Here is a 27,725-nt window from a genome sequence, read left to right as displayed (position 1 = left end):
TCGGGGTTTGGTACAAATACGTACTTTAAGCTAAACAATATATCTATACTAATATTATAAAGAGGAAAACGTTGTTTGTTTGGTTGTAATGGATAAACTCAAAAACTACTGGACCGATTTAAAATATTCTTTCACCATTAGAAAGCTATATTATCTGCGAGTAACATAGCCTATATTTTATCAAGGTGCGGGCAGTAGCTCCCACAGGAAGCGGGTGAAACCGCGGGAAAACGGCTAGTAAGTTTTATTTTGTACTTTTTATGTATATCTTGGAACCCAATCACTGATTATTGATTAAAGCTGAAGGAAAGCAATTCGAGGGGAATTTTATAATTGAGAAATTTTGAAAGCTGAAATCGCCCTTAACAGTACAATTATTCTGCTGTATGAATACTTATAGTAACGTTATTACTTCGCTATGCAGAAGTTGAATGCAAAATGGAACGTAACTAAAGTTAGACTGGCAACAATTGAGACTGACAACTTTGATGTGGGTGTTGCCATTAATTCAGCACCAACTGTTGGATCTGATGTTGTATTCATTAGTTGATTAAAGTTTTAATAAAATGATCTGCTAAAGTGTATTTAGTATTAGACCTTCCGCTAGCGATTTCTTCCGCTTCTTGACAGACCTACTTCCCGCATCCGGATAAAAGTAGACTTTATATTATTCTGATATATGTATAAGCTGTATACTACTGACATGTTTCATTAAAATCCATTCGGACGTTTACGTGTGAAGAAATGACAAACATACACTATCAATCACACATCTATATTCGTCATCTGTTATTTCACTGTTTCTGGCAAAACCTATCAAAATTGCACAGTTAGGAATTTCTACTTCAAATATTGTCAAAACTAACAAACAAGACTCAACTGCACATGCACATGCACATATCTTATGGCTACAGAGGATGTCAGAGGGCACAGCTATTTGCTCGTCGACTATGTAATATCTAGAAAAAAAAAACACTGATATTATTCCAGGCAAAACCTATCAAAAACAACATGCTACACCGTAGGCATTATTACTTCAAATTTACCGTCGATTGGCTGACGCAGCACTTCCACAGCTAAATTCAAACATAATGCCGCCATTTTACGACTACCAATAGCGTAGTTGCAAGTTAAACAGTAAGTGAAGCACTTAATTGTGTGCAGGCAATAATTTAAGCCTAAACACACGCCGGCTCATTATTTACGAGACGCAAATTTGCTTTATCCGGACTATTTAATTTATGTACACGGTCTAATATTTCTTACTCCACCTGCTTGGGTGACACACGGATGGACGTGTCTTCTGACAACGTATATAGAAGGAGAATTGTTACATAGATAACTTTATTTACATAGATATTTACAATAAATATCATAAACTATCCTAGTAAAACAAACAACTAAAAGCGTCAAAAAATTTTTAAGTTAGACAGTAATTATAATCAATATAGACATCTTATCCAAGAAGAAAACTCAAGCCGGATGGGCGAATTTTATTAGGTACAGTGAGTGTGTTTATGAATAGTAGCGTATAGAGTATTAGAAAGTAGTGATGAAATGCACTGAAAATAAAAGCATATATGTATTTTCTTCTTGAAAAATATAATGTGTAAAATTTACTTTTGCTTTACTACAAATCGTTTCATAGTGTTTGGGTTTACTTTGGGAAGATACTAGATGGAGAAAAGCGTCAAAAGACATAAATTTTTCTTTCTGCAGACATTTTTGTCTTCCAAAATGTTCGTCAGTGTGTAACGAAACATATTAATTAGATTAAGACGCCGGTGACGGTTGGAATTCAACGTTTAGTTGAGAGCTGCACCGTTCAATGTAATTAATTTGCTCGTGTTATATGAACAGACTATCCTGTGTGTGTGAAATAGCTGAAAATTAACTATGGATATTTGGTAGCTAAGTAAAAAAAGTCTTTAGAATGTTCGTTTCGGTCATGTAGATTATTGGAGATATATCTACAGGTCAGATAGGCAGGTGCCCTATTCGCTCCATGATAAAAAATTGTAGTCAGCTGTTGAGATCAGGCGCAGGACCGACATTTACGTGCTCTCTGATGCACGGGTGAATCAATCACCAACTTCCAGACTACGGGCTGCTTTGTGAAAGTTTTAAGAAAACCCACAAAGCGGTTTCGGCTCGACCCGGGATTCGAACCCGAGACCTCGAGCCCAGCAGCCGCGCTTGCGACCACTAGACCAACGAGTCAAAAAAAATACACAGTTTGTTCTGATACACTCGTCATAAACAAGGCTAAAAACGATTCTGAATTAAATTAAGAACTCGCCGGAGAACCAATGTCAATAATGACGAAGTTGCTAAAAGAAAAGTTCGTTCAGAAGTAAATCAGCAGAACCTAGACTCGGCAAAATGCCAATACCTGAAACGGGAACAATAAACTGTTACTGTAAAAACAACAAACCTATGTGAAATATTCCTTATTTGATAACAGACGATTATTCAAGCTGATTTATAGGCTGCTTTCACATGGCCCTCCCCATGGAGAACCAACTGACTAGCGGAGATGTCACAACGAAAAATCTCCTGAGAAAGTAGCGCGCCAATATGTGAGTGTTCGATGCACGAAGAATGTTACTAGCTACGCCCTTACAATGAAACCAGCCCATTATGTAATAAAATCACCAATCAATCAACACTAATCTTTGATAGATTGGTTGGTTGGCCTTGACCTACAAGAACGCTCCTGACCTACAAGCCTTATGGCATCTCCGCCATATTTCCTTCCTCCGTGGCCCGACCATAATTCACGCTTACACCAGTATTACGATTGGATAGAGGAATTTCTTCTATCGTATTTACATTCGTTGCAAACGGTCGGATAAGTTCTGAACTTAGCCATTTGGGGATCCCTCTTTGCATAAAGTTTGCACGGGCCGGTCGGCTCCTGAGTCCGTTATAGCTGTATTGGGACCTCGGATGTGTTACATAGTTTTTGAAAGAATAGAAACTAGTTTTAGCTTCAACGAGAACAGTTGAAGTTGCAGTCAGTATCTAAGTTCTGGTTGGCTATTTTTAGACGCTCCGTTTTCTTAGAAGAAGATACACGTGGATCAGTTATGTGGGTTATATTGATTTAAAAAATAATATTTGCTGACGACATCGTGGCATAAAATAAAAGCGGTGGTTTAGGTAGATTAGACATTGCTTAAGTTTAATACATGCAATTAGCTTCTAGTAGAACACTAAATTATATTTAAGTATATGAATACACACCATTAAAAATATGCCATAAATTAATTAAATCGATATTCTGCAAACTCTTTTCATCAGAATTATTTATATCGCATAAGTTGGAAAATAATAATTATGTCGGATCCTTCCACAAAATATAATGTACGAGGATTATCCGTGTAGCACTTTGGTATTTACGGGACCCTATAATAGACCCACAAAGTCGGATTATACTAAGCCGAGTTTCAGTATATTGAGAGATATATTATTCATATTTTTGGGATAAGTACGTTAGTTCTTTATCTACGAGAATCTTCAGTGTGATCGGTAATGTTCAGTGAATTACGTATTTTGTATCTTAATTTAAAATATGTTTTTCAGATGCAATACAAATAATTTCCTTAAAATATGTACATGCCTATGTATTTAGTGTAAACATATAAATATGTATGTAATTTTTTTATTATCCGAGATTATAGGCATACTTAAAATTGCAGCCCTAGCAGGTCTATGTATTAGTAAATACCTAAGTAGGTCCTAAAAGTATATGGACACAAAGAATAATTAATTTAAAAGTAATTTAATTACTTACATTCAAGACTTATTTATTTATCTGATCACAGTAAATAATTTTACAGATGTATTAAGTATATTCTCAGACACAAATACAAACACTGCAATGTAAATTTATTTTAATCGGGTATTTTTACAGACAAGCAGCAGCGTAGTAGGTATATGTATATGTAGAACTCTTTACATACTTAGTGGTATTCTACTGCACCAACTAGGTCATCAAATTAACAAACCATTGTCTTAATCCGTTTTCCATTTATTCATTTAAAAGTATACATAACATTAATTGTACTTACATTTATGTTCGTTTGTAATTCGTAATTTTCACCCATAGGTATAGGTATGAGCTAAATAGAGAAAAATGTATATTATAGAGAACGCACACCTGTCAAAATCAAACGCTCGCTGCGAAGGAGTCGAATAAGTGAAATATCATATTTTGTGATTCTTTCAGATTCAAAAAATTCGACCGATTCGTCGCGCAAGCCTGTGAGGTATCTTACGTAAAAATAATTCTACGACCATGTTTTCTCATAAATGTTCATCATCTTGCGAGCCTTTTTCCCAACTATGTTGGAGTCAGCTTCCAGTGTAGATTTTTGTATAAATTAAAGTGACAATATAAAGTATTAGGACTACAACGGCCACCAATAGTATTTCCAATCGGAGTTTATATTGGATCCGGCACTCCAACTTCCGCGGTTGATCCACTTCGAGTATTAACATTCAACCGAGTTTCAGCTCGCACGAACATTAGTCATGCATTAGACATTGTTAGTAAGTTTCTGTACAATAGTTGCCATCAACTAAGTATTGGACATTGAGTTGTAAGTCTTGCTATGTACCTATTATCAAGTGACTTTGAACTTCTATGGTGCAGTGGTTGCAATGCACGTATGCTGCGCACGGGGTCTCGGGTTCGGTTCTCGGGTCTGGTAAAAATTACTTTGTAGGTTTTTTGGAACTTAAGCGCAACTACATACCTACATAATCTTTGACCGCACGCTAAAACACCTGCATCTACTTTTTCCGCGTCTTAGTATTGCGGCTTAAAATATACTGAAAGGAACACAATAGGTATATGTTATTGACAAAGAAATTAAGCTGCTAAAAGGACGGCACGTGTAAAATATAAGTAGATGCAAGCATTTAATACTGTCACAGGCAGCTTAGCAACACCCTCATAAGTGGTTACAGCGCACAGATCCAAATATTAATCTGCCCCAAAAGGTGTAAAATACTCCTTGGAGAACCCTTATATATCAGGAGAACGGTAAAAGTAGCTCAAGAGTGGCTTAAACAGGTAATAACCAGGATTTAATATCCGGCGGTTGGGCAACCAAACACGTAAACCCGTATATTTTATCCATATGAATCTTGTTTGGAAATTCAGTGCTTTAGAAAAGAGACCATGTTAAAATCCGTTTTGTAGTAAAAAAGATGATATGTAAGGTTTCATAAATCCCCAAATAAAATCAAGGCTCTATGCATTTTTGTAATATCGTTATAATATATCTTTTTTGTACGAACTTACACGGGTCTCAGGAAAGTCTTAATGTAAAAATAACGTTGCTATATCCAGCCAGACATATTAACAGTATGTAGAAATTCCTAGAGAACTTTAGTAATAGGAACTACTCAATAATGATAATAAGAAGTAAGGCACACAATATTACAAAGTTATTAAGATCACAACTTAACTAGCTACATTTCTATGACTATCCCATGAAAGCCTATTTGAAATAGACGGAAATAGACCAAAACTAAAATGTCACCATAAAAAATTCAAAGCCGAAAAAATGCACAGATATTTGCAATTCCGATTCGTAACGGAATAGATTCGGCCTGACTAGTTTAGTCAAGATAAACTAAGTTATGTTCGTAAGGTCAAACCCAGTTAGGGTCCGTTGCTAACTTAGTAAGTCCTATGACTTGCTACTGGTAAAGTGCGGGCTAAGGCTCTCTGAAAATTATTGGGAAGATATCAGACTATCTGTGTAGGTATAACTCATTGAATCACTTCATACTTTACTTACTACATAATAACTAACTTTGGTGGCTCGTCTGTTATATGAGATATGTACATGTCTTTATTTCATTTATATTTAATTACAATTTATTTAAGAAAAATATAGGTACAGTACTATAAAATATACTTTGGTTAACGTGATTGTCATGGTGTGGATTATTGTCATGTGCTCGAAATAAAGAAGATTCTAAATGTCTTGCAAGTATGTATGTCTTTTCGAGTGACGGTTCAGGGACACAAGCGATTCATATGCACATTGATACCCCGTTCCCTTTAAAGGGATTTGTTAATTCACATTTTGCATAGAAGTAGTATGCATGCCGTTTAGCGAGGCCCACAGACGTATGTTACGTGTTATTATAAAACGGGAAAGTATGCCGCTTTGTTTGAACTTCCGCGAGAAAATGCGTGTTAAACTAAATGTAGAGTGTAACGGTGTAGTAGAAAATGTTATTTTTTAATAACCACTCTTGCCATTGTTAACATTAACATTGTTCCTTAGAAAAGACACCTGTCTGCATTGAAATTCACAATTAACTAGCTGAAAAGACAGAAACTACATACATGGTTAATAAACACAGTTCTGGAACTTCCTAGCTAAATAAGCAAGTGTTACATAACATAATGTATATTAAGCATTGAAATGTCGAGTATTTTATGAGGAACGGTCTTCAACTTATCCCGAGATTTGGCCGGGAAACAGCATAGTAATTAAACTATGTAATATCAAGTACAACCGTTCGGGACGGGAGGCATTGTACAGTTTGTAGGCAAGGTTAACCATTCATTTATTTATATTTCAATTTAGATTAGATTGTTCCAGTATTTCATATTGATATCCACATTTACTTAATACAAATGAAGATGAAAATAAAGAGGTAATTTTAGTCATTGGCAGCCTCTCTTCTGAAGTTTTTTGTTTTGTCAGTATCTATGCATTAGTATTTATTAAAATGTAAATGTTTAAACACAGAGTGCTTGACATCAAACTAAATATACAAAGCTACATTCTTTGACGTTAATTTAGACACTGAAGTATAAAATGTGGCACAAAAAGTCCTAACAGCGATGTAAAAATAAAACATCTTAGAGAATAAAAAGAACAGCCTGAAATATTACAATTCCGCGAAGCGCGGAAGCTTTTAAAAAAATTTTACACAACACATAAAACCCTGTTGTAATTTGGCGGATAGTCGCCTAAAATGTCAGCAGCAATTCTACATAAATTACTGCACAAAAGGAGTCGGTGGCGAGCCGAGACGGCTGTCGTTCGACCGCGCACCCTGAATTACGAGCTACTATTAGTAGATGCCGCCAAGAATCGCTTTCATTAACAATTCGCGATAAAAGACCCCTCGGCTCAACGAAAGAGATTTGATGTGGAGCGTGTCCGCGTCACGCCTGCTTATTAATTAGGGTCCCACAAAAAGGTGTCGAGGTCCAGTGGTTGTGACGCAGGCTCCTGCGGCAAAGCCAGCATCCAGTATCCACCCGTCAGTGGGAGCGCGCGCTCGCGCCCGAGCCGTCCCGGCTACGTCGCCAGCCTCGTTCCGCGAACATCTAATTCAAAAATCGATCTTAATTCTAATTTAGGTTTTCTATTTTTTGTGTGATACTCTGTCGTGCCAGTACTCTCCGATTTTAATTGATGGATTCAAAACTTTTTGTTTTCCCATTATGTAACGGATTCAAACTTTAATTGCTGGTATGTAATAAATTATAAGTAATAAATATTCATGAGGAACTATTTGTTTATGCGAGTAGCATACATAATCTGAAAGTTTGAGGAATTTTAGCGAAGTAATTTATTATATTTCATGGCTCTTCCTGTTCAAGATGCAAATAACGAGCGTTCGTTGAACACGAGTGCTCTGGTAAAGTTTTGTGGCAGGAAAGTGTCATAATGCGTTTTTGGGGATTATTTTCAGGCGAGTCACGTCATGTTGCGGGCCATCAGGGCTTAACTGTAATCCTGATTAAAGTCATCGATGGCTCGAGCCCGAATCGGAAAAAGGGATGTTAAACACGGGGTTGTGAGTCCTGTTTATTTAAGGATGACATTGACGATGATTTAAGGCTTATGTTTATTCATACCTTCCTCATATTTTCAATTAAAACTAGCGTATTTAAAAGTTAGTTTGTACCTAAGTGGAACAGTCGGCTGAAAACTCATTTCAATGTATGCGAAATGAAAATTCAAGTAATTTCATCTAGCTTACGTAAATGTAGGAACGAACACAGCAGAGCATAATAATTAGACGTTCGTATGCAGTTAACCTCAGCTTCCTTACGGCCGCAGTAAAAACTAATAACCCATTAGTAAGTTCACTCCAAGGAATTGTCTTAAATGTTGGAACGACGACAGAAAAAAATATCTTAAAATTTTTGGAACAAGGCGCAGGAAGCAGATGTTTACAATCGGCCGCTTCGGGAAAACTCCCGACAATTATAAGAAGCTTGGCAAGGGTCCTTGGCAAGGATCGGCAGCTTGGCCGCTCGGTAAATACTTGGCGAGACTTTCCCGCCAAGTCATACGCCAAATTAGCGCTGCGTTCGTATTTTAATCATTATCAGAAACCGATAATCGATTTTAAATTATCTGCTAATTAATTTCGTGGTGGCGGCGGAATGCCATTAATTTGCTAAGGGGGGTTGGACGCGAGTACATTCCAGTTAAGAGCATTATGTTTAATTAAATGCTTCATCAGGACATTCCATATCCAGTTGATAATTGCACTATAGTATAGACCTTAACATATTGTTTTATTCTAACACAAGTATTTAATTATTCGACAGTCGTTATATTGGTCTGTCTGGTGGAAGCCTGAAAGTCTGACAAACAGTACATTTACAATGAGGTATTGACCTGATGAGATCAACTAGGTAGTCGTTTCGTGTAAACCCCTGTAAAGGCTAGGCAAATAATAATAATGAGGTTGTAGAACATAGAAAAGTAAAACAAATTGAGGTAGACAATAAAAGCGATTGCATAAGCTTCAGGTTACGACAAAAACTTCATGAAAGTGAAATGTATACAAACAAGAGCTTATCTGTAGTTGGTTTTATAAAAGCTTGCATACGAAATACTACTACTATCTTTGTTCATTCGATTTATACACGAGAACTTTTATATTTTTAAATAATTTAGTTTTTTCTACAAATCTATTAGTAATCGATTATTCGATCTAGGAATGAACCCTAGAAATAAAGAAAAAAGAATAAGAATAAGAAAAAAAAATTAGAACAATTTACCCTCACCATGTAAATTAACTCTTTGTATAAACAGTCTTCAGTAAACCTCTTATCTCGATTAGTTCAGCCGTTTTAGACTGAAAAAGTAACAACCAAAGGAACTAACTTAAAAAAAAATAAGATAATAGTGCTCCTATCACAGTTTTACGTAAGGATGCAGTCTTTCTGGCGTCATGACTTCAGTATAAATATTTTCATACATTTCTTGTACGAAGAACATTATCATGTAATATGCGTTGCGAGTCATTTGTCTGTTGGGCGTCGGGATGCCTATGGCGGCGTAGAGGGTTTTCGAAACTATACATCATGAGAGTTACGCGGTACTCGTAAAAATTATTCAGCAAAAGAAAACATTGGAACATGTTTTTTTGTCTAACAATTGCTTGTTTACTACGTATAGAGGTTTGGCTTCCTGAAGGAAGAAAAACCTTCTTACAAACAGAAAAATATCTAATACGCTTTTCCAGATTTCAAAATATTTTCACAATACCAGTAACACCAGAAAACAGAGGAAATCGAATAAGTTTAAATTACATTTCCAACAAAAGTGGCTATAGATATAGCCCACACAATTAAATAACAATACAAATAAAACATATGTATCCCGTAACATATACGATGTTAATTATCCCATTCCTCTTTTATTGAGAAAGGTATAAAGGATACAAGGATTTCATTTCATATAATATCCTTTTGTTCATAACAAAGTTTATAGCAATTGAGGGTCGCGGGATAGTTATAAAATGGGTACTTAAAGTTTCAACTGCTTTGACCTGAACCCTAATAAAATTAGGATTATATTGTACGATTAAATCGTTAGTTAAAGGTCTGGTACGTGAATGAGTTTCAAATACGTTTCAGAAGAAATATTTTGATGATTTTTGCTGACATTCGATTTATTAAACTCGTTCAGGTGTAATGAGATAGATATTTTTAATGAACTACAGATTTTATTTCTGTTAAAGGGAATATAAATTAAGAATACCTTTTTTAAAATTCAAAAATAAATATTACAAATACATCTAAGTTACATTTAAGTTGACTTTGAGAGTTCGATACTGCTTGAGCTTTTTCCAAGATTAAAATATTCGACAGAGCGTAAAAATCTTTGAAATAAAAATTTTACTTAAAGGAAAAACTTTGTTATAGAAAAATGGTGGACAGAAATAATTTTATTCTAAAAAGAAGAAAGCAAAAAAAAAAGTTTACAAAATGAGTTTAACTTTTATTTATATTTAGTACATATCCTTTTCTCAAAGGATATGTACTTATTCATATAGAGAATATATGAGTTATATTTAGCTTTTAAACGACTTTTTGCATATTTTACTATGCACTTCAATTTCAGATTTTTTCTTCATCGAAATAACACAGCAACAACACTGAAATTAAAACCCAAAGCAATGTTATTTTAAGTTTTCATCAAGACACTAACAAAGCCTAATTAGCTAAAGAGCCTAGATTAAGTTACAGCTGCTTTTTTCGTACCAATTAATAGTCCGCCTCACTTTTTGCGGAGAGGCCGGCCGTGACGTTCTTTTGTCGCAAATTGAGATTAATTTGTATTCTGAGGGTCTGATCTTCATGATCCTGGACGAGGAAATGAAATACAAATTGCTTTGCCCTTGTGAAATAATTACGGTACAATACGGGTATAAAATTGGCGGGCCGAAGCCGGCGAAGGGGTGGCTGGATTTGTACGGTTCTCAAAAAGATTAATTGGAGAAACTCCCTCAAGTATAAAATAATAATTAAGTACATAATGTCGTGCGTGTTTTCCCCGAAGAATTAAGTAAAGCTTTACCTCTCGAAATACCCGCATTCTGACAGTTGTTTGAGTCCCGTGTAATGCGAGCTTTTTGCATCAGCCGAGCGTAAATCGGGGATTCGAGCAGCTTTCGCAAAATTGTAGGTATATGGAAAACAATAACATTTTATTGGGGTATGGAACCTGAGACCACGTGCGCATTAATTAATTTGAAATGAAGGCATTAAATAAAAAATTAAACTTAATTTGATAATCAGTTACTTATATGCGGTACTTGCTGGGCCTATTTGTAGATTCCGTAGGTTAAGGTGTGAACTTTAGTATTGTCTTTAGAACGTCAATGTCAAGAAAGAAGATAAGCTATGTATCTTTTAATTTGTATAGGACAAATAACAGCAATAACGTATGAGTATTAGGGCCTCACAAATAGCCCGTTATAACCAGGATTTTAGGAATTTATAGCAAAATATAAAATGCCTGCAATCCGCACTCAGCTTCCTGGCTGTAACACTTGCACGGCAGGTTTGTTCTAGATCTCGATTTATGTGTGTAATATCCACCAGGACGCGGAATTCTGCCAAAACGATTGCACTATGATTGAAACTTTTATAACTTTTAATCATATTGCTAGAACCCTTATATTGAACGTTACGTTACGTTTTGTTTGACCATAATATACAAGGGGTTCGTGTAATCATTTATGGGATTCTCAAGAGAGTTGCTTTGTTTGGGATAGAAAGGTCTATAAAAAATCATTGTATGAAGGTTATGTTTCTACTGACTCTTATTTAGGTAGTAGTTAGGTAAAAAACTTTTCTAGATAATTCTATAATAAACATGGTAGCTATGAAAGAAGATCCAATATCCATATTTGTTTGTCTATTCTTAAAATAGAGTGTAGATTTAAGCAGATTCCACATTTCCATCCTTCCATTTCAACGTGCTAACAAAAATAGGAATTTTATTTTGGGATAAAAATTAACAATTCAGTTGGGAAATAAACTTCGAAACGTTTCGTACTTTTCGTTCGTACGTTAGGCAACTAATTGAAGGACGCAGTTTGAACATAAAAGCTCTTCCATGTTTAACACATTCTGTTTTAAACTTTATGTCCCGATCCTCCGACATTGTATCAATATATAAGACTTGGAACGAAAATACATTTTATTGTTACATATACACAATATTGGCATTATCATATAAAGTTGTTTTCATATTTTTAAAACTAGCCGTTTTCCGTAACAGTGAAATAATTTTTCAAATCAGTTCTGTAGTTTCGGAGCCTTCAGCTATTTTTTGTTTGTATTTTTTTTCTTTATTCCTTTGAAATACCATTGAATATCGTAAACCATTTACTCTTGCAATTATTCTCCTCAATATAATGTATCTTATATTCAAGAATTTGATACGTACGTTGTACATTTTCCCACACGTTTCTATACGACATCTACGATCATGAATCTTTCATCACTCAATCACTTTACGCTGGAGCCGACACGCCGTTATCGATGGCATTCTCAATTCAAATGTTTGTTTTTCTGACATTCTGTTTTGTGTGTGCCAGTGTTTTGTGACGTTGAATGAGCAGGATTTAATCAGTTAATTCGAATTTGGAAGGACGCTTTTTTAGGGTTCCGTAGCCAAAATGGCAAAAACGGAACCCTTATAGTTTCGTCATGTCCGTCTGTCCGTCTGTCCGTCTGTCCGTCTGTCCGTCTGTCACAGCCGATTTACTCGGAAACTATAAGTACTACAGTGATGAAATTTGATGGGAATATGTGTTGTATGAACCGCTACAAAAATATGACACTAAATAGTAAAAAAAAGAATTGGGGGTGGGGCCCCCCATACATGTAACTGAGGGATGAAATTTTTTTTTTCGATGTACATACCCGTGTGGGGTATCAATGGAAAGGTCTTTTAAAATGATATAAAGTTTTCTAAAAAACATTTTTCTTAAAGTGAACGGTTTTTGAGATATCAGCTCTCAAAGTCGTAAAAAGTATGTCCCCCCCCTCTATTTTTATAACTACGGGGTATAAAATTCTAAAAAAAATAGAGGTGATGCATGCTAATTAACTCTTTCAACGATTTTTGGTTTGATCAAAGTATCTCTTATAGTTTTTGAGATAGGTTGATTTAACTGTAATTTACGGAACCCTTCGTGCACGAGTCCGACTCGCACTTGGCCGGTTTTTGTTTATAAAAAAAGGTTTTGCTCATTTCGTATGGCATGTTGTAACTTTTTTTGGTTTGATGTACAAAGGATAGAGATAAAATCTGCTTGTTAAACACAGCATTTCTAAAAATCCTTTCATCAACATGTTGATACACATAACTTTAACTCGAACTGAGAACAAAGCTAGTACAAAGCCACAGAAATCTAGGATGACAAGTTTAATTCAGGAGCTAATCTAATTAAGCAGACCGCGGTGACATTTTTGGCACAAACAACGTTCTACATACAGCGTGTTGTTTGGCAAAAATATAACAAAAGACTAAAGATTCAGGCTCATACATTATGCGTTTTGGCATAATGCTCTCTACTAAAATGCTAATAATATTTGCATTGGCGGCCACATTTTGCGAGGTCTAATGCCCTGAATTACTGCGATTGCCCACTACGGCATTTGCCAGTAATATTGCTATTTTATGAACATCAAGCTGTTGTAGGCTAGTTAGTATGTGGATTACATTAGGCCATAAATGTGATGATGTATTGTTCTGGGAGATCGGGTTAGAAGAAATAATGCTTGTTTTTGGTATCCAATCCATATTCATTTATGATAATATTGTTGGTCTTGTAATCTGAATCGCAGATGGCTGAAGTATGTAGGTATGTAAATGGCGAATCTACGTAATTAAGAGTATTTTGAAAAAGAATGGGATGTATTTGAAACTACTCTCAGTAGCAATATTTTATTGTTAAAATTTCAATCATTTTATGAGAACTAACATAAAACAAATGTTGCCAATGTTATAGATAAGTTGAAACAAACACAATAGTGAACAAATAACGCTGATCGCGAAGTTTTTTCAATGAAAGAGAGTTACCGAGTGGAATTCTCTTACTAAGAAGTCGTGAGGATCCTTACTTTGGAAAGTTTTCGACGCAATACATCCGAAGTACGTGTGCGGAAGTTTATTATATATTGATGGACTTGTACCTAATTATATATTTTTATTACGAAATCGTGATATATTTTATGTTCTTAAATTCAAATTCTGAATAAACTTTCATCCAACCTTCGGCCGACAGCTTAGTCGGCTGTTTGCGGAGAATTTTAACGTACAGACACCAGCACGCCAACCTACTCGAATTGGTCTCAATTGACGTTTAACCTTTACATATTGTGATAAGGTTAAAAATCTATTGAAGAAATTTGACAGATTGAGGAAGGTTGATGTCTATACAAAGTCATTAAAAAAAGCAAAAATAAAAAACTAAAATCTTTTTCAAATAGTGTAACCGACCAAGTTAATAAAACTGTAAAGGCAAAGAGGAAAAGATTTTCGCTACAAAGTATCGAAGGCTTCTATTAGCTCCCAGGGGTATCGAGAGAGGCTGTTCAAATAGCTTGGACGGAGATATTTACAATTTATTAAAGAACAACCGAGTTGGTCGTTATGTGGTGTTTACTGGGCTTTTCTGTTATGCAATCGGGGTTTATAAGTAAGTTATGTTTATGTGTTTTAAAGGCTATGTAAAGTTGTGGCCTTTTTCGATGAACTTATGTAGGTACTTATGTTGGAATGGATGTTAATACTAAGTTAAGTAATTGAGACCTTTTTTGAGGAAATGAGACCTTATTAAAGATAGGATACGATGAGAATATTATAGTAATTATAATTGTGTTAGAATATTAATTAAACTGTGTATAATGAAACTTAAAATGCACTGTAGACAATAAGATTTTAAGTACGTTAAAAAATCACAATAAAGATAACTATCTCCGCATTTAATTAACTATTTAGTCACTGAAAAATGACAAGCCCAACGAACCGGGCGTGACCCGGGCAGCGAAGGCCCGAGTTTCGCAATTAGGCGTCGGTCGGTTAAGCTAGTGGGCTAATTAGGTACATCACTAGCTTATCGTGTGAGGAACAAGTTTGTTTGGGTGTCACGGGTCAGCTGTGGTTTGTTCTGGAACTTGAATGTAACACGATCGTTAGTAGATAAGTACTGGATATAAATTGATGTTAAAAAGGTTTACTTCTTGGGCTATGAAATACCGGCCCCATCTAATAAAAATATGTTGACGTGTAAAAGTGTTTATTTCAACCAGTTAGCAAAGCCAATATAATTTATTTATTAAACTTATAAAATAATCGCACTTAACCTCTTTCAAATCTCCACTATCGCTTTAAGGTCGACTGTGAGAGAACCCAATTCTGGGTAAAGCTCGCCATTGTACATAAACTTTTTGTGTTGGTATTGGTATTAAATGTGCCATAAAGAATAAGAATAGGACCCAAATATTCGTAATTAGGCGTCGGTGGGTTAAGCTAGTGGGCTAATTAGGTACATCACTAGCTTATCGTGTGAGGAGCAAGTTTGTTTGGGTGTCACGGGGCAGCTGCGGTTTGTTCCGTTCCGTATATTGGTGTATGTAAGGATTAGATTGTGTGTTACATGATCATTTGTTATGGTATCTACTACATGCACGTAGTTATATGGTGGTTATTGTGATTGCTAGATAATTTGGCCGATTGACGTCGATAAGATTAAAAAAATTATGTGAAAATCGCATGAGGAACCAATAAGTACATAATTTGCTGTAGCTTTTGCAACCTACAGGCTGGATACCTACTTATAGTTGATTCCGATTTCAAGGAAGGTATCACGATTGCGAAGTTTTTTGTTAATGAAAACACAAAAAAAATCCTTAGGATGTGTAGAATAGTATCATTTACTTTTGTTATACCTCAAACATTAGCTCCTACACGTTACTGAATAGACGTGTCAACAGGCTTACACACGTTCAGATAAAAGGTCATCTAAAACGACCTTAAAGAGCAAGCTGAATGCATACGTCAGATATCTTAAGAGCGGTTTATATACCGCTTAGGAACCAGGACTTGACAGACGCTTAGCAAGATTAATGACCACGCGACCCGACTGTTAGTGAAACAAACATCTACATTGGAGCTTATGAAATTCAAATGAATGATAATATACATGGATAAACAGAAATTTACTCGAAATAAATGTTCACGAGAAATTGTATAGGAAGACCTATTTTTGACCTCTCTATCGCTGAAATAGGTGTTATTGAAATAAGGTCCTATTTATATTTTTCCATTCATATCAGTTGATAGGTCATGACAACTGAATTTATTTATTTATCAAAAATGATTACCAACAGCTTTCGTACCAACAACTTATATAATGCATAAAAATAGAATTAGATACTGCACTGAAAATAGTTTATTTTCCACCTCATTTTCCAACCTACTTTTCAATACACGAGCGTTATATTACCTTTATTTCTGTTACTTCAAGTAAAAATAATCGCATGATATTTCTCGTTCCATATCGATAGAAACAATAAGATCTTCAATCTCCCGATAAATCAGGAAATGAGACCGCACGTATATGTATCTATAACAATAATAATTCCTCTGATCTTTGGCTCGGAATAATACTTAATTTCAACTATAACACGCATCCTTTGAACCGAATATATTGTTAAGATTATTGTCTTTGAAGTACTAACTTGAAACTAACAAGTATGTAGCCAATATGCGGTGTATTGTAAATAGTTAGTGTTTGAGCGGTCCCTTTGTGACTATCTCTGAGATAAGTTAATAGTTTAATACAATGTGGAGACATTGCAAATCTTAATTTAATTGAAGTAGACTAAAGTTTCTTAACTGTGTGGAATGTAAGGATATTTGCTTGTGCAAAACCGCTTAAAACCATTGGGGCAAATGAAATTGTCTTCTTACTTACATTTGTGGAGCCTAAGGGAAAGGAAAAAGTACTTTATGAGTACTTTTGTTACCAGTAAGTGTGCAATGAGCAAAACAAATATATTGTTATAAATGAACTTATTCAAAATATTGCAATATCTTGAATTTATGTGACAGATATAACACGAAATAATAAATTCATAAGCAATTACAATAATTGCCAAAATCATGTTTATTTAATTGTTAAATTATGTAGGCATGGCTTTGATAATTGTAGCATTTAATTAGTAATTTGAATAACGATATTACCAAAAAGGTATTTACGGTGTAACCACAGAACCAAAATTACATTAAAGTTAATTGGGGCTCTTCAATGTTCACTCTGCCTTTTCTGAAACAATGTAAAAAATATTTTTATATTTATGAGTATGTGTACACTTAGTATATTGACTACGAGAAAGTAAATACAGTGCAGAATATTTTTTACTGTCCGTGATTTTTTACATATACTTAGAAAAGCAGTGAACAGTTCGCTGCCAAATTCTGGGTTTCCTGACAGCTATAAACTGGGAGGTCATAAGTCAAGATTGGATAGGCTATTTCTAGACAAGCATGCTCCATCTTAGATCACATCACTGCTTACCTTACAATACACAGGACAATAAACTTCAGTATCTACCAATAAATGATTGTCTTAATAGACACCTTAAACTGACTTCCTTATCTTAAACTCACTGAAACTCAGTTACTGTTTTTCACCAGTTCACATTCACAGTATCCAGCCCAAGATGCTGAGTGATGCAAATGTTTCGCCCATAGACTACAGCGAAGCGCGCACACAAAGCGACATATTCGGCATAATCGTACAAAACGAGGCCTTATTATAATTTCATAACGTGCTCCCGCGATACACGAGTTTCCTTATGGCTCGGTTTGAGGGTGAAACGGTTCTGATGAAAAAAGGAGTCCGTTTTCTTTGTTATACTAATCGGAGTGGTACGGAAATTGCTGTCTAACCAAAATGTTTTTTTTTGCAGTTTTTGGTATTGTATACATATTTTGTGTTATTTAAAAGACCAAGTAAAAATTGAATAAAATGTTATAGTTTTAATTAAAATATTTCTCTTTACGGCTAAAAACATCGAGATGAGACACGCGAAATGAAGATCTCATCATAAATAGAACGTTGCACTGGAAAAATAGTTGTACTCGTGTTGTTCTACAATAAGTTGTATCTCCAAATAGAAGCAAAAATAGCGAGAAAAATATTTAAAACTATGACATATTTTGTAACTAATAATGATAACTATGTATGTATGAAAAGTACTGCACGTATGTAAATGTCTTTAACACACATTAACACTTTACAAAACTATTCTTAATGACTACGAGCTACGAGAATTGCTACGAAGTACTACGCCGTAGCATCTCTAGGTCTTGTATTCTGCTTATAATTTCGCCAGAGACAATTTTGCTTTGTCAACGCAATTTCGTGGCTCTGTCGACAATAAGATGTTAGCGTCAAACGTAAGCTGTTTTCAATTTCGTGAGAAGAATTGCTGATTTTGTACTGTCTCACCAAAAAGCTGTGTTTGCGAGTTCATTGTTGAAGCAATTATTTATTGTTGTTAAAGATTTATCTTTGAAAGATGAACTTAAGGGTCGTTAAATGTCTTAGTGTTTTTGAGAATTCTTGTGAAAAGAAATTAAGTACTACAAATATAAGTGTCTCGAAAAACTTAAGTTAAGGGTCTTCAAATACTTAATTGAATTTTTTTTTTAAAATATTTGAGCTTTTAATTTCCAGACTTTACCAAAATGCTTATTATGAAGTTGTAGAACTTTTTGCCTACATCATTGGACACCAGTGTGGCATCTCGAACTTTTGGGTTTAATTAATGATTTCGTAAGAGTGATTGGATGTTTTAGAAGCTACCGTAAGTTTATATTACAGCTTAGTCATGGCAATACCTTCCTTTGGATCAATATTATCTCAGTCATGGGACGTACTTAACTAACGGTGTCTTTCTATAACTGATCCATCCGTTGTTTGACGATTAGAGATGTTTGAGATACATAATTTATGTGAAGCTTATTTCAAAATTTAAGCTCGAATCGTGAAATAGCAGATAGGTCGATTATAGAAACCCGCAGTAAAAAGCTGTAGAATGTTGGATGTACAGTCAACTTCAGGTCAGTGGTAACAGTTTTATAGGAAAATCGTACTTATTACTATTGAATTAAGGTGCATGACAGTCACCACTGATGTGCGGTCTACCGTACAATCTTATTTGTATATGATAGAATTTTTGATGGTCAGTTTGAAATGATTTTGATTTTTTACTTTTATGATTTTGTAGGCAGCAGGTTTAAAGTGGAAACTAAAATCTGGTTTTCCTCTTCTACGATCCATCCCTCACATAAAATACCCCATAGGCATATATGTACTTCAATGTAATCCTTTAACTAAAACAAGGCTCTTATCATGAATACCAATAGTAAGTGCTTAATTTCCAAATCACATAGTGTTAGTACATTAGCATGTTCATTAGCCGGCGCATGCGTGCTGTGTGTTCTATCTAATGCTGAATACAGCGCGTATTTGTTCAGCCGGTCAAATTGAATGTCATTGAATTTGTGGGGTTTCATAACATTTTCAGTATTGAAGTATTCAGTGAAAGTCGGCTTGACAGTGAGGGTTTTTATTTATGGTAAAAATGAAAAGTGGGTTTTGAGACTCACATTCAGCTATTTTTGCAAGTGCTTAGCGAAGTATTTGGTCAGTTTGTATACGTATGTGTGCGAAAAATTTGCCATGAGTGTTAGCTGAATCGAGGGTGGGGGAAAATACGCCAGACTGAAAAAAATAGTACCACTATTGTTATATTGAAATCTGATTTTTTCAATTGAATCCATTAAAACGCTGATTTCATAAAAAATCTAAGCGTCTGTAATCTAATTCAGTTTACACTTCGACAGTCATTTCAATAAAAACCAAACATTCACATCAGTATAAGCCGATTAGAAAATGATTACAATGGAAATTCGAAATGATAATGACGTACTTTCGGATATTTATTTGATATTTTGTTTTATCAGCTATTGGCAGCGTCTATTACTCGCGACATTGAAGGCAGTTTCATCTTCTGTAAGGTAATTTTATGTACCTTATTTAACAGAACATTAAATCGTGTTCGATTTTTTATACTTTTTATTGATTGTTCGTATGATGTACTGCATTATTTTAAGATTTATAATCAATAAATAATAAATAAAACGCCCTTGTCATCAACATGAACAAAAAACAGACAATAGAACAAGAAGTCCCCTTATTAATCTCCCCAACCAATATTAGCACTTAACATTATTTTACACGGATACAAAGAGATAAAATGATATTTTAATTGGCTTCATTAAGCGTCTATTAAAAGATACCTAATAACCAAATTATGATGGTCATTAGGTGAAACGTTTTAAGATGGCCGAAGATACGGGAATAATCGTAACGTTTTGTTAATTAGCACAATTTGTTATAACCGGTAATAAGACGATTATTATAAGGATTAGTCTGAGCCACTGAATTTATTAACGCTATTTAATCAATCTTTCAAAGGCTTCCAGAGTCGTATTTTATTGAATACTGGTTATAAAAATCGTCGAGAAAAGTCGAGAAGAAAGTTTTCGTGGCAAAGTTTTTATTTTGATATCTGAAGTTTAGGCTATTTTTTGTTGCACAACATAATTACTAAGTACATGTCAATATACAACAGTCAATAATATCTTGTTAAATTCCATACATTAAACAGGTTAAGACATTGCTACAGGACACATAAGGCCGTAACCAAATCGACCAACACAGGAGCGTCTGAAACAGCCTAATAGCCTATAAATTCCCCGGGCAAGGGTGAACTTAGGCCGGTACATCACGATCGTTCCACGGAGTTTATCATAATGAAATGGTGGAATGAGCTTTTTACCGATGCCAGATGGGAAGAAAAAGAAGGGAGGTTCGAATTTTAAATGTTAGAACTGTGAAAATGGCCAGTAAGCATTTTCTCTCTGTGGGTAGATTGACAAGTAAGAGTGGTCATGTCTAGTCGAAGAAAAAAAAAATGATTGAACAATCCAGTGGCTGTTTATAAGTATTGGGTTATAAGAATCCATGAGTGTTTACCATGAGAATAATAAATAGTTTAATTCAATTCGTGCTTGGACGTTAAATGCGGGGCGCCATTAAGTTTGGCGAGATCTATGGTAGGAGGCAGCTTTAGAAATTAGAACAGTATTCAAAGGATAAGTAGGAGACTAAAATGTTAAGTATACATGTTCAGTACCTTTTCACAATACAATTTTGTATCTGATGTGATTTGAAAATGTTAAATAAATACTACAACTATTGTGTAAGCTAGATTGTGTAGCGCTTTAACTGTCTGAATTTCAATGAGAAGCTGAGGAATACAGTGTTTCCTCTGTTTCAGTAAATGAACAAACGCTTGAACGTAATGCGACACAGTTTTGTTGCTTTGAGAGCGAACAAATTGTCTCATATTCTTATAATGGTATATTATGAATGTGTTATGTGACAGTACATTATGTAGGTATAATATACATAACATAATGTACAGATATGAATCTGTGTGTAATATTGAAATCTGATTTAATACTTTGGAGACGGTTGTGAGCGGCTCCAAAAATGAGCTAGTTTACTAACAAATCCCGTCCAAGACAGAAAAAACACGGCCAATTGCGAGTCGGACTGCCGTACCCTGTGGCATAAAATATTTATTATATCCTAGTTTCCAGTATTTTTTAATTATAGCAACGGAAATACAACATCTTTGAAAACAGCTGTCTAGCTATAACTCATGGTTCATGAAATAGGTAGGTACAGCGTGGTGACTGACGGACGCCCGGACGGACGGATACATGAACAGCGAAATCTTAATAATAGTTTCCCGTTTTACAGACCTCTTAAAATAAATGCCAAACCGCTTATATTGACTGTCGTTAAATACCTATTTGAGAATACCGATATTAATATCTAAAATATTGCATACATGTACCATAGTACAGCTAACTCATTTCAGCAGAATAAGAGCAGGTGAATTACGAAATATTCTTTCATGAATCTGAAGCGTGTGAATTTAATTCAAAGCAAGAAAAAGTCTGAATAGTCTGAATGTATTTCAGGAATTTGTGTGAACGTGAGTGAGCGCCCAGATTTCTTTATACGATTCTGATTTGTGTGTGAAAATGTAAAATGTTTGTGTGAAACTTTTCTAATATGGCTACATATTATGTTTTGACGTGATTTTAAATTAGCGGGAAGGTTTGATTAGACAACAGAAGTCACAAAATTGTTTGTCATTGATTTGCTCTTGTTGATTAATCGCCGGAAGGCAAAATATTATTAAGTTCACTTTTCAACCGAAATATGTGTAATTTATACTATTTTAAAAAGTAACATTAGAAAAAATGTGGCTAAAATGAGAGATTTAGATAAAGCTTATTCTTGGCTAAAATAAGAGTGGTAATCTCTCATTTTAGAAGAGGAGAATAAAATTAAACATTAAATAAATAAATAGCAAAACCAAAAAAACGCGACAATTCAGTTACAAATCGTTTTAATTCAACACTGAACAATTGCGTTTCAGGCGTTCAATTCAGTTGCGTTTATTGCGCTGAACAACGAACTACAAGAGATATTGTTTTAAACCACTTTTGCAACGTTATTGACCTACTAAGCTAGGTTTTGGCAGCGGGTTTGCCTCTTTAGAAGCTAAATGACTCGTAAATTATGCTCTTGGCGAGAAAAGTAATGGACGTTTCGCTTTTTATTCGGTCGAAAGTACCTTATTTGGCGACGTTTTGATTTCCTTATGGACGCCTGCTATCGTGATTGGTGGCAACAATCGAAAGATCGAGCGGTGTAGAGACAAAATGGAACGGCCTTTGCCTAGTAGTGGAAACTAAGAAAAAATAATGATACGTTGAGATATCGCTGCCCTTTGGGTCTATTTTTCTGAAAGTTATATGGTTTGAGTTTATTAACATTTGTGATTTTAGTATGACATGTAGGGCAAGATATTCACCATATTTCTAAACAAAGCTATAGTAAAGAAAACCACAAAACACCAAGCTTAAAAGCACACATCATAGCTCAAACGTTTACTTGCAAGATATTTCTGCGGCGAGCGGGCTAATAAAGAAGCCACGCGTTCGCTTTATCGTCCCTCTGAGATCAGACGCCGATGCCGCCAGACATTCGCGCGAGCTCGCCATTAACGCCGCCCGGGTTCCGCACTCACTTGCCGATATCGACGAGTCGATTATCGACAGTCGAACGTGGTTTCTTGTATTTTATTTCTTATCTTATGTAATGAAGTTTTAATGTGTAAGTGAGACGTGATTTAAAACTGTAAATATGGTTAAACTGAAGAAAACGAATGAACTTTTCTGTTGACGAAAAAAGGTGTGTCGTACAGTAAATTAAAATACAGTGTTTTTTAGATAACACAGATAAATTTTGATTTGATTTTTACAAAAATGTTATGTTTAAACTAATTTTATAAACAAAAATAACACAGTAAACGTTACCTATTTCCAAAAAAGCAATAAGCAAAATTACGTTCCATTCTCCATTATATTAAATTACACACGAAAATTCAAGAAGAGCGAAGGCTCATGAGATTACAATATGATAAGAGCCGAGATAAAATTATGAGATATATTATATTCAACATCAATTTCTTTCATCCTCGTCTTCGAAGAGAAATCTACGAGAACGGAAGTAAATTTCGAAATGGCTCGCTCTTTCGGTACTTTATCTTTTAACCTATTTCGCGAATTGGCTCTGAGAAGGCATACATTTAAGAAAGGCTTTGAAACGTTTTTTAAATTACGATTGGCTCATTATTCATGTGGATATGTAATTTGCAAGGAGGAAGGAAGTTACTTGTGAAATTACTTTATAGAGAGAGAAGGATGGAAGAAGAAGACGTGCAGTGTCCCAATGAAATTGGAATAAGCGCAGGAGGATTATAGTCTAAACGATGATTTATAAAATGGGTATCTATATTTTATTGCTATTTACCCTAAACCTAATTACTTTACGAAATCCGGAAGTAACTCTGTCTGTGTGTAGTGCTGTAAATGAAAGAATGGATATACGCTACTTTTTTCCGGATATAGTTTCTTTAGGTGGGTGGGAAGTAACATAAAATTGAAAGTTTTTATTTTAAGTAGTCGTAACCAACTTTACCTCTATTAACGAACATAAAACCTTAAACACTAGCCTCAGGCAAAAACATCTCTATAACACAAAGACAAGATTATGTAAAGCAGTCATCCCTTCAAGACCTAAGTACTAACACATGTAATATTACTTCGTACAAGTCGTAATGGCTTGCTCACGAGTACTGTTGAGCTAAACGGTTTACCTTCAGAGCACACTGCAAACTTTTAGTCGGCCGATAGTTTGCTTGGGCTCGTGAATCAGTATGAAGATGAATGGTGGTACACACACACACATAACAAAGATCAGACATTTAGCCGGAATTCGGACCAACGTACGACCTCGTTGGCGCAATGGTCACCATGCTGGAATGCCGAATTAATAGCCCCGGGTTTAATTCCCGGTACGATCAACATTTGTGTGATGATCATCATTGTTGGCTGTTTTCTGGGGTGTTATTGTATGTATTTTTATAGGAATACATATATGAAGTGTATGTTATTTATCAGGTGTGTTAGCTCCCATGACACAAGCAAAAAATTGCTTATCATAGGGATAACTAAACATGCGCGAAGGAGTCGAGGTATAAAAAAAAACTGAAATATTTGATTGGAATCAAGAAAGTTTTAGATATTTTATAGATTTAAATATTTTTTGTCTACCATCGGATCAACAGCTGTTGGCCGACTAAAAGTCTGCAGTGTGTGTACCTTACCTTCAGGCGTCCAAGGTACATAATGTTGGTTGTTTTTGTTAAACGCTCGCCGTCTAGTTTTGCTATACGAGTGTTTACCTGAGCGTTTAATGCTCGTAGTTCTTGTGTTTTTGTCATTTGAAGCTTTGTTTTTGTCATTTAAGTTGGTATGTAATTGTTGTTGTAAGTAGTTTGATAGTTTGATGGAGGTACAGATGTTGATGTATTCTGGAATGAACGATGAATGTATGCTAATAAAATGCAATCCGTACGAAACTGTATTACTATAGTTCTCTGAAAATTATGAGTATCTAAAACTTGTGCAAAAAAAATATATTATCCACTCCCTATTATTCTAGATTATAGTCAGCACAGCAATTCTTCAAAATGTGTATTTAAAATAGACTCTTATTTTGTCTGCCTGTTCCTTATAGTCCGAATGACTAAAACTCTTCATTAACCTTAAATTATAAATTGTGTGCCCATTTTTAAATACAAAACAGTTTACTTAACAAACGTTCGCACATTCAAATCATAACTTCACTCACTTCTATTCATCACTATAAACTAAAACACTATAATAGGTGTCAAAAGATACCTCGATTTAGTCCTTTCACGTCCCATTCACACGTGCTCACAAAGTACCACATGATATACAATAGGGCACAGGTTGGTTAAGGCGTGGTAACACGCACGATTTACGAGTACTATAGTCCTTCCCTGGTGGTACATTGTGGGTACGGCTGTAAATTGTCGTAACAGTGCGTTTGGGTAGCTTTGTGGTGCAACGAATTAGTGGCACATGTTATTTATTGTATAAGGGCAAAAGTGCACGAACAACATAATCGACAGTTTTCCTTAAAACAATTGTTTACTTAGAAAACGGATGTTTTCAGAAAACTGTATATTGCCGATGAACTTGGGCCCGAATGCGAGCTTCAAATAACATCTATGCATTCGGAAGAATGTAAGTAGGTATACTGTGCATGTAGTCCAGAACACAAAAACCTATATGCTGTGCTAATCCAGTAGAGTTTATAAAGTAATGGCATATTCCTTGGTATATCAGTCGATAAGGAAAAACTCATTAGAAAACTTGTAAAAGTGGTTACACACACACGCACACAAACTTGAAGGGTGCGCCTAGCCTTCGGGTATCGATTTACTATCTTGTTTGATACGATAACTAAATTCTTCTTTCAGTGATATAGTAATACTTCTCATTACTTAAATGGATCATAATATATTCCATTCATATACAGTGGTACAGAATGACATCTCTATTCAGTAGCGTAATGTTGGTTCTAAGTATGTAAAATACTAGTTAGTTCAGCTGATCACGTATCTTCAGATCATAATAACTTAAACATCAGGACGTTGTTATCATGAATACAAGTTGAAGATTAAGTATTGTGGCACTAAACTGAAGTGGGGACTTAAGTTTAATGTACAATACTCGGTGTCGCGTAGTTAAGCTGGGCCATTAACTTAAATAACTTAGTTTAAGGCCACCAGCTGCAGCTATTTATTTTTAATTGAACTATAAAGACTAATGAATCGAATATCTTATTTCATGTTTAGTATCGGGTGCAATTTGAAATTAGTTATATGGTGCATAAACAAAGGAGAACTTGGGATTGTTACGACTGCGTGTCAATGGTAAACTTGATATTTCTCTTTGACTTTGACGAATTATGCCATAATTAAAATATGTGATTTCTATACTCATAATTCAGATTTTCTTTAGGATCTATGTATTTAATTCCATAAATCATTTTCCTTTAAACAATGAAAGATACATATTAAGACTCCTTGCCTCGCATTTAGTTTAAACTAAAAGACTTTTATATTCTGAAAGACAATAAGTTGAAATAAAATTTCATATCAACTAACACAACAAATACCGTTTGAAAACAAATCCTACCGACCCGAACTCCAAATATTTTTGTAGGTAACTTGATATCTCTACCCATAAGTTTTCCGAACGAGTTTGTCCAAAACGGCGCGTGTCCACATCGTACCAGATTTACCACAAGGAAGACAAGATAGATAAGGAGAGGGAGATGTCAAAAGGGTAGGTAGGGGGTAGGTCAGGCGCCTTCTTGTAGGTCAAGTAACGTACGGTAGGCGTGATCAGTTACTAGAACTCGCGAGGCGTTTGAGTTCCTCAAATCAGTACCAATTTACCTAAGATTGGTCTTAACTGATTGGTGATTTGTTTTTTTTTTTTGTAAAGATCCTCGTTCCCCGAACACACGCATTTTGGCGCGCTACTTTCTTAGGAGATATTGCGTTATGACACCTCCACTAGTCATTTTATTCTCCATGGCACGGGCCGACGTCCCTCCGCACGGTCTATATGAGTGAGTTCCATTTTCCTATCACGTACGTACTTTATTACAGGCGCTATCTACAATTTGCTTTGTAAAATATTTCCCTGATGTATTTTGTTTAACTATTACGCCATATGAATATACGTTGTTGTGTATTGTTTTTCAATTTGAGAGGTTTTGGTCTTAATATACTTCTTTACAACAAGCAATAAGCTTCTGGTTTATAATGATAGAGAATTAAATTGTTTGAATAGCAAGAATTAAGTTTTATTCAAGTAAATAATTTCCCAACCCTCTTACCACTTAAAATCTCAACCTCAAGGTCTATACAATTCACAGTGCTAACAAGCAACCAATTGATACTGGCATAAAAGACAAAACGGCAACTCAAACTCCATTCACAAGACATTTGGCACGAAACACCGCCGTTCAAAACAAGGCCGTATAACACACAACCTCCTTCGACATGACAGATACGAAAAACAAATGACTGCAAAAAATATGGCAAAGGAGGTAGGGACCTTAGAATGTTTGAACAACCGGAGATGCCATCGTCTCTGCCAAAAGGCATCAGGCCGGTCATACTCGTATGTACTTACTGTGTTTATGATAGAGTTTGTAATTTTTTTCGTATGCGTAAATAATGATCGTTGTGATCAAAAATGCATAAATTAATGAGCTTAGCTATTATAATTTATTTCATTGTCCCGCCCATCACGCGTAAT

General features: G+C 35.0%; 1 protein-coding gene across 10 annotated transcripts in view; it reads left to right on the top strand.

The window, feature by feature from the left end:
• The first annotated feature begins 7,272 nt into the window (after positions 1–7,272).
• The window catches only part of LOC110378303 (uncharacterized), a 45,789-nt gene continuing 25,336 nt past the window's right edge, over positions 7,273–27,725 (top strand). For all 10 annotated transcript variants that reach the window (XM_064034494.1, XM_064034492.1, XM_064034491.1 and 7 more), the window contains exon 1: positions 7,273–7,511. The gene's annotated coding sequence lies outside the window, so the exon portion shown is untranslated. The remainder of the gene's footprint in view (positions 7,512–27,725) is intronic.

Source organism: Helicoverpa armigera, chromosome 4 (genome assembly GCF_030705265.1).
Source record: "Helicoverpa armigera isolate CAAS_96S chromosome 4, ASM3070526v1, whole genome shotgun sequence".
NCBI classification, from domain to species: domain Eukaryota; kingdom Metazoa; phylum Arthropoda; class Insecta; order Lepidoptera; family Noctuidae; genus Helicoverpa; species Helicoverpa armigera.
The sequence above is the reverse complement of the archived record's forward strand: the minus strand, read 5'-3'. Positions and strand labels throughout refer to the sequence as shown.